Genomic DNA, 13595 nt, shown 5'->3' on the forward strand with positions numbered 1-13595 from the left:
TGTTTTTTGTAGATGGAAGTTTCTGTCCCTCTGGGTCCCACAGCTGTCTAGTCCCAAATAAACACACAGAGACTTATATTAACTATAAACTGTTGGGCTAATGGCTCAGGCTTTTTACTGGCTAGCTCTCTCTTAAATATTAACCCATTTCTATTAATCTGTGTATCTCCACATGGTCTTGGCTTACCAGTGATGCCAGATCCTCTTCCTTTCTCGGCAGCTACATGGCGTCTCTCTGACTCCACCTACTACCTTTCTCTATACCTGTTCAGATTTCCTGCCTGGCTAAATCCTACCTGTCCATTGTCTGAAACAGCTTTAATCATCAGCCAATAAGAGAAACATATTCACAGCATACAGAAGGATACTCCCATCAGGTTTTGGGAGAAATCTTTATTAAAATCTATGTATCCAGTGTAAGATTTAATGGCTTAATGGAACTTTCATTGTGATGCCAATGCTGTTCATTTTATATACACAGGTAACATTTTAAAGTTTCATAAAACATTTGATAGGTTAAAAAAATACCACTTTAATAAGTTTCAGGGAGTTAAAAGTACCTACATTTATTATAAAGCAGTGTGTATTTATCAAGTCTTTTAAGATATCTCTCAGACATTCATGTTTACTTACAAGTTTTAAATTAGGCCTGGCAATAAGGCTGGAGTGATATCTCAGCAATCAAGAGCACTTGTTGCACTTGCAGAGGACCTGGGTTCAATTCCCAGCACCCAAAGGTGACTCATAACCATTCATAACTCCAGTTCCAGGGGATCCAATGCCCTGGGTAGCAGGCATACATGTGGTGAACATATGTACATGCAGACACAACACTTGTATACATAAAATAAATCTTTAAAAAATAGGCATACTGAAAGAAGCACACAGTAAAGTTTTTTTAATGTACAAATGAAATGGCCACAGACTTTTTAATACTTAGTTCTTTCTTAGAATGCAAAATGACAAAGATAATTACATGAAAACAATTGCCAAGAATAGACATGACACAATTAGAATAGATTACATCCAGCAAGAAGGACCCGTATAGTAGAATTAAAACTCTATGTCTTTGAGATGTAGGAAAGTCTTAGTGAGAGGAGAAAGTTCCAAGATAAAGCTGTTAGGTAGGATTAGATTATTTTCCTTTCTTGTTTAAGAGTTAATCAACAGGAAATTTTTTAGAATGGCATCTCTTTTCTCTTTAGGTTTTATCCTAAAATAGACTGTAGTAATTATTTTCTTTGATAGAAAATTTTATTGTGTTTGAAGGTAAAGAAGGAAGAGGAGAAGTCAGAGCAGAAAACATAACCCAAGAATGCTTGAAATTTTTTTTAAGAATTTATTTTAGTTCTTATGCAATCTTAAAACTTTTATTAATTTCTTACTCATTTTTAACATTCCTGTATCTTAGATACAGTTTTTAAATTGTAAATTAATTGTAAATTATTAATTGTAAATTAAAATTTCAGTGTTTTCTTTAGATGTTTTAAATTTTCAATTAGGCCTGGGACACATTTTAATTCCAGCTCTCAAGAGGCAAAGGCAGGTGGATCTCTGTGAATATGAGGCCAGCCTGGTGAGTTTCAGGACAGCCAGGGCTACATAGAGAAACCCTGTCTTGAAAAACCAAAAATAAAATTTCAATTAAAGTAAGCTGTCCATTAAAGCTGTGATCTTTAATTGTTGTAGTCCAGCTCTTCCAATTTAGTGTGTGTATGAGATACCAAATATTTCCTATTTTGGGAAACATAAAATCAAATTACCTTAAGTTATATTTATCCAATTTTTAAATATTTATAACTTTAGTTTACACAGTTACCAAACAAAACTATCTGAGGTACTAAATGACAACTTTTCAAATATTCTTCTGTAAATTAGACACTAGAGGAGTGGCAAAAGGATCAAAGGCAGAATGCTAGTGAATTAACAACCAAACATCCTAAAAACAAACCCATTGTTCTGAAACCACATGAACTGAAAACAAACAGTGGACACCATACTGCTGACTGCTCACCAACGCATAATAAACCAGTGAATCATGACCCAAACCAAGCAAGTCCAAGTCCCAAAAACATTTGCCAACATCTACCTGAGAAGGTAACACTAAGTGGTTGGACATAGTGAGCACATTCTGGTACCTGACGTCTTAAAGCACCATGTTTAGGTTCTGGAAAGACAGTTCAGTGGGTAGAGTGCTGCTTACCCACCAATGTATGTAAGAAGCCATAAGTTCAGTCCCCAGCAACTCACACAAAACAACACAACATAGATCTGACCTCAAACATGGAACCAAACAAGTGACCATGACTTAGGAACAGATTCAAATCGCCCCAAATACTGTATTCCCACATGATAGCAATTTCATAAAGTTTTTATAGAACAGAACAAAGAAAATCTTGTATCATGGGGCTAGAGAGATGGTTTGATAGTTAAGAGCACTTGTTCTTACTGAGAGGACCCAGGTTTACTTTACAGCACCCACACTAGGCTACTCCAATTGCCTATAACCCGAGTTTCAGGGGATCTGATATTCTCTTAACTCCTGGCTGGTGGCTTGCCATCTCCTCAAGCAATAGGATCTTCTTGGACCATCTTGTAGAACCAGAATTGAGTAAACAAGCAGCAAGATAATATTATCTCTTCATTTTCATTTAAGTTTAAAGCTCATGCCAGCATGTAAAAGATGCTTTGGGGACCATCAGATCCCTCTACTCATTCTCCCAGCATGACTATGTTTTAAATCTCCTCTTCTAGGCTAGTGAGATGACATAGTATGTTAAGGCACATGTTGCTAAGCTTGATGACCTGAGTTTGATCCTTGGGACCCATGTAGTGGAAAGAGAGAACCGACTCCAGCAAGTTGTTCTCTGACTCCACCTGTGCCATGTCATACACATACACACTAAATAGATAAGTTTAATTTAAAAAAAAATGGATTGGCAGTGGTGGCACATGCATTTAATCCCAGCAAGGCAGAGGCAGGCTGATCTCTGAATTCAAGGCTATCCTGATCTACAGAGAGAGTTCCAGGACAGGCTCCAAAGCTACAGAGAAACCCTGTCTCAGAAAAAAAAAAAAAAAAAGGTCCCTCACTATTTCAGTCTTTAACTGTCATGTTGGGAAAGGTGGCCAAGTTTAAACTTGTACACTTCGATGTCATAGGCATAAATCCCACCCTGATCAAACATGCCATAATAGATTTCAAAGTAACCTCTTACTTAGTCTTTTCCCATCCCCACCCCCATCCCAATCCCCATGACTTGAGCCCAGCAGTTCTGTATTCCCAGGCACAGTAGCAACAGTACTTTCTGCTTCCAGTCCATCCATGAGCAGGGGATGAGGTGTGGGCATTTGAAAAACTATGCCATAGGAGAGGTAGCTTGACCCACTGCTGAGGAATGTCATTGTGGAACCACAGCAAGGTGATCCCCGGGAGGGAAGCACAGGTTGCCAAAAGAGCAGGTTGCCCAAGATTTGGCAAGTTCAGCTGTGATGATGGGGCAGTAGTTAATGTTGGGTAGATAAGTGTCTGCACTATCAGGGCCCAAGGCAGAACACCCCAACCACAGCCACTTTTCCCATGGTCTTTTCCAGATGTCCTGGAACCAGTTGTGGCTCATTGCCATGGAAATGCACTTGATCACAGCTAGGCACTGCTGAGGGATGTTCTCCCATCTGCCCCAGGCCCTGATCACTTCGAGCCCACCAGACTGTCACCCTGGGAGAGATACACACCACTAGGTCAAGTCTTTTGTGGGAACTGAGTGAACCTTCCTGTTTTCATAATGGTTCTATGTAGTCAGTGCTACACTGGTTAGTAAAGCCATCCTTTACTTGTGGGCAGCAGGCAGCTTTCCAACATCCCCAGTCTTAAGTACAGGATTCAACTGGCAGCTTCTAGTGTGAGTTCCTTGGTTTGTGGCCCTAGGACACTATCTTAGTCAGTGTTCTATTGCTGTGAAGAGATACTATAACCTGGCAACTCTTAAAAATAAAGTGTTTATGATTGAGCATCCTTTGAGTACATGCCCAAGAGTGGTATAGCTGGGTCTTGAGGTAGATCAATTCCCAATTTTCTGAGAAAATGCCATACTGATTTCTATGGTGGCTGCACAAGTTTGCTCCACCAGCAATAGAAGAATGTTCCCCTTGTTCCACATCCTCTCCAGTGTAAGCTGTCATTTGTGTTTTTGATCTTGGCCATTCTAATAGGTATAAGATGGAATCTCAGAGTCGTTTTGATTTACGTTTTCCTGATGACTAAGGATACTGAGCAATTCTTTAAGTGTTTCTCTGCCATTTGAGATTCTTCTGTTGAGAATTCTCTGTTTAGATCTGTACCCCATTTTTAATTGGATTATTTATTTTGTTTTTATGTCTAGTTTCTCGAGTTCTTTATGTTTTAGAAACCCGCCCTCTGTCAGATGTGGGCTTGGTGAAGATCTTTTCCCATTCTGTAGGCTGCCGTTTCGTCCTATTGACAGTGTCCTTTGTCTTAGCAGAGCTTTTCAGTTTCATGAGGTTGCATTTATTAAATGTCTGTCTTAGTGTCTATGCTACTGATGTTCTATTCAGGAAGTTGTCTCCTGTGCCAATACATACAAAGCTATTTCCCTCTTTCTCTTCTATCAGGTTCAATGTAACTAGATTTATATTGAGGTCTTTTATCCACTTGGACTTGAATTTTGTACAGGCTGATAGATATGGTCTATTTGTATTCTTCTACATGTAAGCATCCAGTTATGCCAGTACCATTGCTGAAGATGCTTCCTTTGTTCCATTGTATAATTTTGGCTTCTTTGTTGAAAATCAGGTGTCAATAGGTGTGTGGATTACTCCTGGGTCTTTAATTCGATTCCTTTGATTTACCTGTCTGTTTTTATGACAATACCATGATGTTTTGATTACTATAGCTCTGTAGTACAGCTTGAAATCAGGACAATGTTACTTCTAGAAGTTCTTTTATTATACAGGATTGTTTTAGCTACCCTGAGTTTTTGTTTTTCCATATGAAGTTGAGTATTGTTCTTTCAAGGTCTGTAAAGAATTGTGTTGGGATTTTAATGGGGATTGCATTGAATCTGTAGATTGCTTTTGGTAAGGTGGCCATTTTTACTGTTAATCCTACTGATCCATGAGCATGGAAGGTCTTTTGTGGTGGTTTGAAAGAAAATGGTCCCCAGAGGGAGTGGCACTATTAGGAGGTGTGGCCTTATTAGAGTAGGTGTGATATCATTGAAGGAAGTGTGTCACTATGGAGGTGGGCTTTGAGGTCTAATATATGCTTAAGACACCACCCAGTATCTTAGACCACTTCTTGTTGCCCATAAATCAAGATGAAGGACACTTGGCTACTTCTCCAGCACCATGTTTGCCTGCACATCACTATATCCCACCATGATGATAATGGACTAAATCTTTGAAAATGTAAGCCACCCCAGTTAAATGTTTTTTCTTTCTAAAGGTTGCTGTGGTCATGGTGTCTCTTTACACCAACAGAAACCATAACTAAAGCATCCTTCCATCTTCTGATATCTTGTGCAATTTCTCTCTTCAAAGGCTTTTCATACAGGTCTTTCACTTGCTTGGTTAGGGTTACCCCAAGAGATTTTATATTTTTTCTGGCTATTGTGAAAGGCGCTATGTCCCTGATTTCCTTCTTAGTAGCCCATTTATCATTTGTATATAAGAGGGCTACTGATTTTTACCACAAGGACACTTGCTCAACTATGTTCATAGCAGCATTATTCATAATAGAAACAGCCTAGATGTCCTTCAACTGAAGAATGGATTAAGAAAATGTGATACATGTACACAATGGAGTAATACTCAGCTGTTAAAAACAATGACATCATGATATTTGAAAGCTAATGGAAGGGACTAGAAAAGCAAATCATCCTGAGTGAGATAACCCAGACCCAAAAAGACAAACATGGTATGTATTCATAAGTGGATATTAGCTGTAAAATAAAGCATAACCATGATACAATCCACAAACACAGTCTGGGTAACATGGAGGCCTCAAAGGGGGATGCACAGATCTTGTGGGTGGACTGGGGGCAAGTGGGGATGGGAACATGAGGGATCAGGTTGGGGGATGGTTGGAGGAGGAGAATAATGAAAGAGAAGGCTGGAGGGGTGGGGGGCAGCATTTCCAGGTCAGGTAGAAACCTGTTGCAAGGGAAACGCCCAGGAATCTACAAGGATGACCTCAGCTAAGACTGCTAGCAATAGTGGATACACAGCCTGAACTGGCCATATCCTGTAACCAGGCAAGACTTCCAATGGAAGGACTGGGACACTAACCCAGCCACATAACCTTCATCCTACAGTCTGTTCTGCCTATGAGACGTGCTGGGATAAAGGTGGCACAGAGATTGTGGGAGTGGCCAACCAATGACTAGTCCAACCTGAGAATCCATGCCACAAGAGTGAGCCCATCCCTGACACTCCCTGGACGCCAGGACCCAGAAGCTGGATGGCTCAAAGATCTAGGATAGAACCAAACATGATAGGAAAAAAAAGTCATGTAATGATGCCTAACAATATAATTATACTCATAGAGAGATTGTTGCCTATCCAAATCGTCATCAGAGAGGGCTTCATTCAGTAACTGATGGAAACAGATTCTGAGACCCACAGCCAAACATGAGCCCAAGCTTGGGGAATCCTGATGAAGAGAGAGAGGAAAGATTGTAGGAGCCAGAGGCATCAAGGACATCATAAGAAAACCCACAAAATTAGCTAATCTGGGCTCATAGGCGCTCACAGAGACTGAATTGACAACCAGAGAGCCTGTATGGGCCTGATGTAGGCCCTCGCATATATGTAACAGTTGTGTAGCTTGTGGGACTCCTAACAGTGGTAGCAGGTGCTGTCACTTACACTTTGGCTGGCTTTTGGGAACCTATTACTCATACTGAGTTGCCTTGACCAGCCTTAATACAAGGAGAGGTGCTTAGTCCTACTGCAACTTAATATGCCATGTTTTTGTTCATACCCTTAGGAGGACCACCCCTTTCTAAATAGAAACGAAGGTGGCGTGGATGGGGTGAGGGTCAGGGGGACAGGTTGGGGAACAGAATTTGAGGCAGAGGAAACTGAGGTGGGGATATGAAGTAAATTAATTTAATTTAATTGGAAAATAAAGAGTTAACTTAGAGCTTACAGTTTCAGAGGTTAACCCCATTATCATAACAGTGGGCAGTATGGAGGCATGCCAGCAGACATGGTAGCTAAGAGCTCTACATCTAGATTCACAGGTAGCAGGAAGAGAGAGCTTTGAAACTCAAAGCCCACCAGCAAAGATACACTTCCTCCTAGGCCTCACTTCCTAAACCTTTCAATGAGTACCATTCTGTGATGACTAACCATTCAAATATATGAGCCTGTGGGGGCCATTCTCATTCCAACCACCACAACCACTGTAAGCCACCCACAGGAAAGAAGGGGAAACAGATAGATTGGAGCTGGTGCCTTCTGTCTGGGAGCTTGCCCATCATTCCCAACTGCTCCAGGGAAAGTGAAAGCAGGAGGGGATGGAAGACATTTTGTGCTTCTTTAACTTAAAGTGTTATTTGTTTAGTTTTTGTGGGGGAGTATGCCGTGTGTATAGGGGTCCCCACAAAGGCCAGAAGAGGACATTGGGTCTCCTGGAGCTAGAGTTACAGGCTGTTGGGAGTGGCCCTAAGTTGGTGCTGGGAACTGCTGTGTCCTCTAGAAGAGCAGCAAACACTCTTCACTGGAACCATCTCTCTAACGCCTGAGTTAAAGTTCTTAAGAGAAAACATATATCTCTATGCGAGTATTTGTGTTTCAAGCTGGTGCTTACCAAATGTGTTATAAACATAGATCAGAGTCCAGACAGCCCGCATGGGATTTCCAGGTTCTCTGGACTAAACAAAGAAAACTGTACCAGGGACACATAGTTAGTGATAGAAATAGAGACCTTTTATTTAAAAAAACAAAACAAAACAAACAAAAAAAAAAAAAAAAAAAACAGATACTTCAAAGAATAGGAATGCGCCCCCTCCGTGAGAGCTGGGGAAAGTCTAAGGTCCAGTCCTTTGTGGAACATTTACAAAGCCTCTACCTTCTCTGGCAACAGGAGGTCACAGGGCTTTTTTGTGCATGCTATTTTGTTATGTGTAGCCTATAGTTGGAAGGGTTTCCTATCTTTCTCTGCTATTGGTTTTATCATATGTTTTATCTATTCTTTATTCTCCTTCCTCTCTTAGAAGGGAATAAAGCTAAAGAGTTCCAAAGTAGTTTGTGAAACTGTATTTTGAAAGACTTAAAAATTAGCAAAGAAATATAGCCCAGAAACTGACCAAGGCTACTACTATGACTTAGTGCTTGGAATTTACCAGTCACCAACAATTACTCCCTTCCAAGGCCATAAGATAACTGGGTACCAAGAATTCCCAGATGGCCACCCTCCCCAAGGGGCTCATGAACGAAACAGATTGCCCCACCGGCCAATGTGTCAATAATTAACAATTAAGGGTCCCTGTGAAACGAAGAGATAGATAGCTACCATTAGTTAGCACATCCTGAGGTCTGCAGGTTTTACAACTGGTGGGGTCAGGAGGCTATCTGATTCTCAGGCCTCCCCTCAAGACAAAGGGCTTCCTAGGAACTCATGACTCATGGGTTCAATGGACAGAGAGTCGAAGCCCCTCCCTAAGCTTATGGTTTTTGCTTTTAAAAACGCCTGTGCCTGGGGGACGGGGCTGCTCTCTAGCCTGCATGCTGAAAGAGCCCGTTTGTACAAACGTCCACCTTTCATTAAAGCCTCTTGCTGTTTGCATCAAGTTTCTGCCTTCTCATGGTGATTGGGATGGCCGCAGTCCTGGGAAAAGATTCTGGAGGCCTGAACTTCCAGGGGGGTCTTACAATTTTACTTGCACCTGACATGAAGGACCACTTCTAAAGAATGCATTTATTTCATAGCACTCCATTTTTTGTACTGTTCAGCCAAGAATTATTCTACATAAAGTATATAAATAAAAACAGAGGTACATCTTTTTGTGACAAGGTTATTAAATTTATAAGACTCAGATTCTGTAGCATCCAAGTAAGATTAAGAATAAAGCAGCAAGCCAGGCGGTGGTGATCCCATGCCTTAATCTCAGCACTCAGGAGGCAGAGGCAGGTGGGTCTCTGAGTTTGAGGCCAGCCTGGTCTTCAAAGAAAGTTCCAGGATGGTCTCCAAACCTACAGAGAAACCCTGTCTCGAAAAACCAAAGAAAAGAAAAAATAATAATAATAAAGCATACCCTAAGGCTATGTGGCTCTTAGGGCAAGTTTTTAGTTACTCATTCAGCAACACTAGTGGTCACTAGCATAAATTTCCTAGCCTCTCATAGGAGAGGTATCTATATCCCTCACGGACAAGACTGCAATCACTTCTTTACAGACTTCACTTGTTCAGAGGACCAAGAGTGTGAAAGTCAAAGCCAGGCTCTTTCAGTTCCCCAGTCAGGCCTCACAAGCAAGGAGATTTCTGTTCCCCTTGTATGGAGATCATTGCTGACTTCCAGGTTATTGCTAATTCACCTTTATTCCAAAGCCTTTGTTTGTTTTTCCACTGTGGATTCTTTGTGGACGTTACAAGGTGGACATTATTACCCTTCCTTCCCCTCCTCTGACTTCCTCTTAGCTAGAATGCTAAGTACCTACTGAGCAAACAATGGTTTGTCTGTCTCACCAAGGTAAGCACAAATACTTTGTGAAGATGTGAAAGAGCCACCCTCTTGCACATGGGACTATCCTGTGCTGCCATTTATACTCTGGAAAACAGATTTCAATAATACTTTAAAATTTTTTAAGAAAAAAAAAACAAGATTAGGTGAGTATTATCAAGCATCCGATTCATCTCTTTACATGCAGACCCCCACCTTGGTGCTTTAATGAAACATCCCCACCAGAGGAAGTAATCTCTTTTCCCTTTGTGATGTACTGTGGAACCACAGAGAAGGGTATCACCCATGGTTAATCCTCTGTGGATGTTTAATCATCTACAGAGGAACAGCTGGTATCCAGTCTAACAGATGTGGATCAGATATTATAGTTTAGCCTTAGTCCAAATTCCAAGACAGTCTGGTTTTCCTTATTCAGGAAACTTTTCTTAGGTGAAGAGGCGTAAGTCAAAGAAAATGGGAGACCAAAACCTTGGCTACATAGTGAGTTCAAAGCCAGGCTAGGTGATTTCAGCACCATATAAATGAAAAAAAGAAAAGGACAGGACTGCTCCTAGGTGTAGTGGAGAACGTTTATTGCTGATATGTGGGAGGGCATAGCCAGGGGCAGCACATCTGGGACAGTTCAGAGTAGACATGCTCAGACTGAGCTGTTCCATGACCAGAGGGGAGGACAAGGGAGAGGGAAGAGCAGGGGAACCAGGTACAGCAGCCAGGAGGCCCAAAGGTACAAAGAGAGCATGAGCAAAATGGTTGGATTACATAGGGAAGGGCATCTGGGGCAAGGGAAGCCAGATGGAGAGTTCAGAGTAGGGGGCAGGATATGCCAGCCAGGAAGACCCTGTAACAGGTAGGGGCTGAGGGATGTTAGGGAGACCCTGATGGACAGGTTCAATTTGATGTGTTAAATAGGCACCGCAGCCATTTGTTCCAGGTTTGAAACCTAACACTTCTCTTGAAGTTCAAATGGAAGGTGCAGCTCTGACTGCAGATCATAAGCATTTGCTTTGAAATCTTGGCTCTGTTGAAGAAAATGTGGAAACTCTAAGAGACGCTCACCGAGATGTGTTCCCAAAAGAAGCGAAAGAAGCACATTATCAGCTTAGGAGTGAGGAAAGGACTCTGTCTCAGAGTTTTTATTTCTGTGATGAAACATTGTGATCAAAAGCAGCTTGAGGGGAGGGCAAGGGTTTATTTCAGTTTACAACTTTCAGGTCACACTCTATTGGTGGGGGAAGTCAGGGCAGGAATTTAAGGTAGCAAGCTGGAGGCAGAGCTGAAGCAGACAGAAGGCATAGAGGAAAGCTGATTTCCATAGCTTACTCAACCTGTTTTTATCTACAACTCAGGGTCACCAGTCCAGGGGAGTGTGGTGATATATTATTTATGATTTACTAAAGCTTGCCTTAGGGTTCAGAAAGCAAAGCTGCTGAGGCCATAGAGGTCAGGCAATGATGATACACACCTTAAATCCCAGCAGCCATACTAGCTAGCCATAGAGCCAGGCAGTGGTGGTGCATACCTTTAATACCAGGACTCAAGAGACAAACGGATCTCTGTTAGTTCAAGGCCACACTGAGCTACATGAAATTGATCCAGTCTTAAGGAGAAACAGCTCAACACAAAGGTGGTCTCAGCACTTGGGTTCAAATGCCTTTAATCCCAGGATTTGAGAGGTATAAAAAGAAGATTTAGTCTCCAGCCACCTTGAGGAGAGGTAGCAATGTAGGATTGCAGTCTGAGAATTCATGAAGGCAGGATTGCCATTTCAGCCTGAGGTAGAGGTAAGATCTACTGTCTTGGCTGCTTTGCTTTATCTTCAGTTTGGAGCTTGAACCCCAATATCAGTCTCTGGGTTTGTATTGTTCATGTTCCAGCAGTGATACTGCCCTCCTACATCAATCATTAATCAGGATCATATGCCACAGTTTACAATCTGAACATGATAGTGGGAAATATAATAGTGATAAGCAGGTCTGAAGTTCAGCTGAAATTTGGGAGTAAAGTCATAAACTCCAGGAACACTGATAATACAAATAAGGGAGCTGACAAAAGGGATCACCGGCTGAGTCCTGGAAACGGAGTCACCCCAGGATTCAGTGGAGAATGGTGAAGGATAAGGGACTCTTGTCAGAGCAGGGTCAAAAGAATGACACAAGGTGAACAATGACTTGAACTGTGAGAGGCTCCAGGAAAAAAAGGCAGAGAGAGGGACTTTTACCTCAAATACATATTGTTCCCTGGATTGTTTTTGGACATGATTTTGTGCCTCCTGTTGCAAATATTTGCATCAATTTATAAAATCTGTTTATTCTTATTGGATGTCGAAACATAGCTATAGAACCCAATCTGGTGAAAGGAAACGCTGAGTGCTGTCCTCACTGTACCCCTAATCTGGACATGGCCTTTTGCCTTGCTTTTGTGTTTTACCAGATATAATGTATAGTACATGCCAGGTAATTTTTTTTTAATTGACTTGTCCTGAGAAAGTTCTGTTAATATTTAGTATGTGCTTACTGGTGTTTATTTATGTTTTTCTGAACTCAAACAATCTTCCTTGGATCATTGCTTTCCTTGTTACATTCATATATAAAAGTACACTGAAACTCCAGTAAGGTTGTCTATAGCATTAGACTGTAGTCCACCCCATTTTTTCAGGTCCTCCAATCCCAGACTCTCAGACAGATCTGCATAGGTTGGCAAAAGCTGACAAGTGGTGCCCGAATCTGGGACCTGAATGAAAAGCTAAGAGAGGACATGAGGACCCCTGCAGAAGGAGGTAAGCAGGGATTGATATGGTGTCAAAAGCAGGAAAACGGGTACTATATATGGAGTTGATGCATCATTTCTTTAAAAAGAGAGGTGCTGCAAAGTCTAAAGCCCAGCCGTAAGAATTCTGGGATTAAATAACAGAATATAATCCTTGGTTTCCTGAAAAGGGCTCTCTGGATCCTGAAATATGGGATCAGATTAAAGGAAATATAATGAAAGCTCATAGCTCATTTCAGTGCAATTCTGGATGACTTGGGTCCCCACCATGATACAAACAATAAATGGGGACAAGCCAAAGGATTTAGAAAAGGCTATAAACAGATTCTTTATATACATGAGTATGAGCCAGATAATGAAACACGAGGAAAAAAAATCTTACAAGGTAGAAAGTTTTTCCAGTGCAAATTCAGAAACGGCCCAGTGAGCAAAATGGAAAGTAAAAATGTTAGTTCTGGTCAAGGATGAGCACCCCTGGCCATCCACTCCCCTGCCTACGATACTGTGTCTTCCTCTACCTGAGGACTCTAATGATGATTGGAATGAACTGGGGATGGGGGAGGGTGATATGCTGCTGTTCTGGGAACATCAACATAGACACTGCACGAATGCCATTAAGTGACCAGATTCTGGGAAAAAAGGCAGAGGAGCTTTCTAAAATTAGACAGGGGCCTGATGAGCCATATCAAAATTTTGTTTCTCATCTTTTACAGGTAGTCAGTTGTCTTGTGGTTGATGGAGAGGCAGAAATACTTACTGTTAAGCAACTGCCATATGAGAATGCTAATGCTTCATGCCAGACAGCATTCATCCCTTTTGGAAGAAAGGAGATACCGATGATTACAACTACCTATGTGCTGAATTGGGCTTTTGCATACTCAAGGCTAACTCTGGATACACCCCTCCAAGGACAGACAATGCCTCAATTATTGGCAGTCATTCAACAAGGAAAAGGAATGAATAATGACAAATAGCCCAACTTTATGTCAAAAGTTTGTTGCTGCTGCTGCTTTAAAAGAAGCTAAAGTACAATTTACTCTGTCACTATATGTCATATGGATGATATTCTGCTTTCTATAAAAAGCAGATTTGTTTACAAAAATAAAAATGAATTAACTCTTTAAA

The 13595-nt window shown here is 41.3% G+C and overlaps 1 long non-coding RNA gene across 1 annotated transcript; it reads left to right on the plus strand.

The window, feature by feature from the left end:
• The first annotated feature begins 11229 nt into the window (after positions 1-11229).
• Positions 11230-13595, plus strand: LOC113834874. The gene is made up of 2 exons (XR_003483831.1): positions 11230-12480; positions 13184-13595. It is a non-coding gene; the product is annotated as an uncharacterized LOC113834874 (long non-coding RNA).

This window comes from Cricetulus griseus, chromosome 3 (assembly GCF_003668045.3).
Source record: "Cricetulus griseus strain 17A/GY chromosome 3, alternate assembly CriGri-PICRH-1.0, whole genome shotgun sequence".
Taxonomy (NCBI): domain Eukaryota; kingdom Metazoa; phylum Chordata; class Mammalia; order Rodentia; family Cricetidae; genus Cricetulus; species Cricetulus griseus.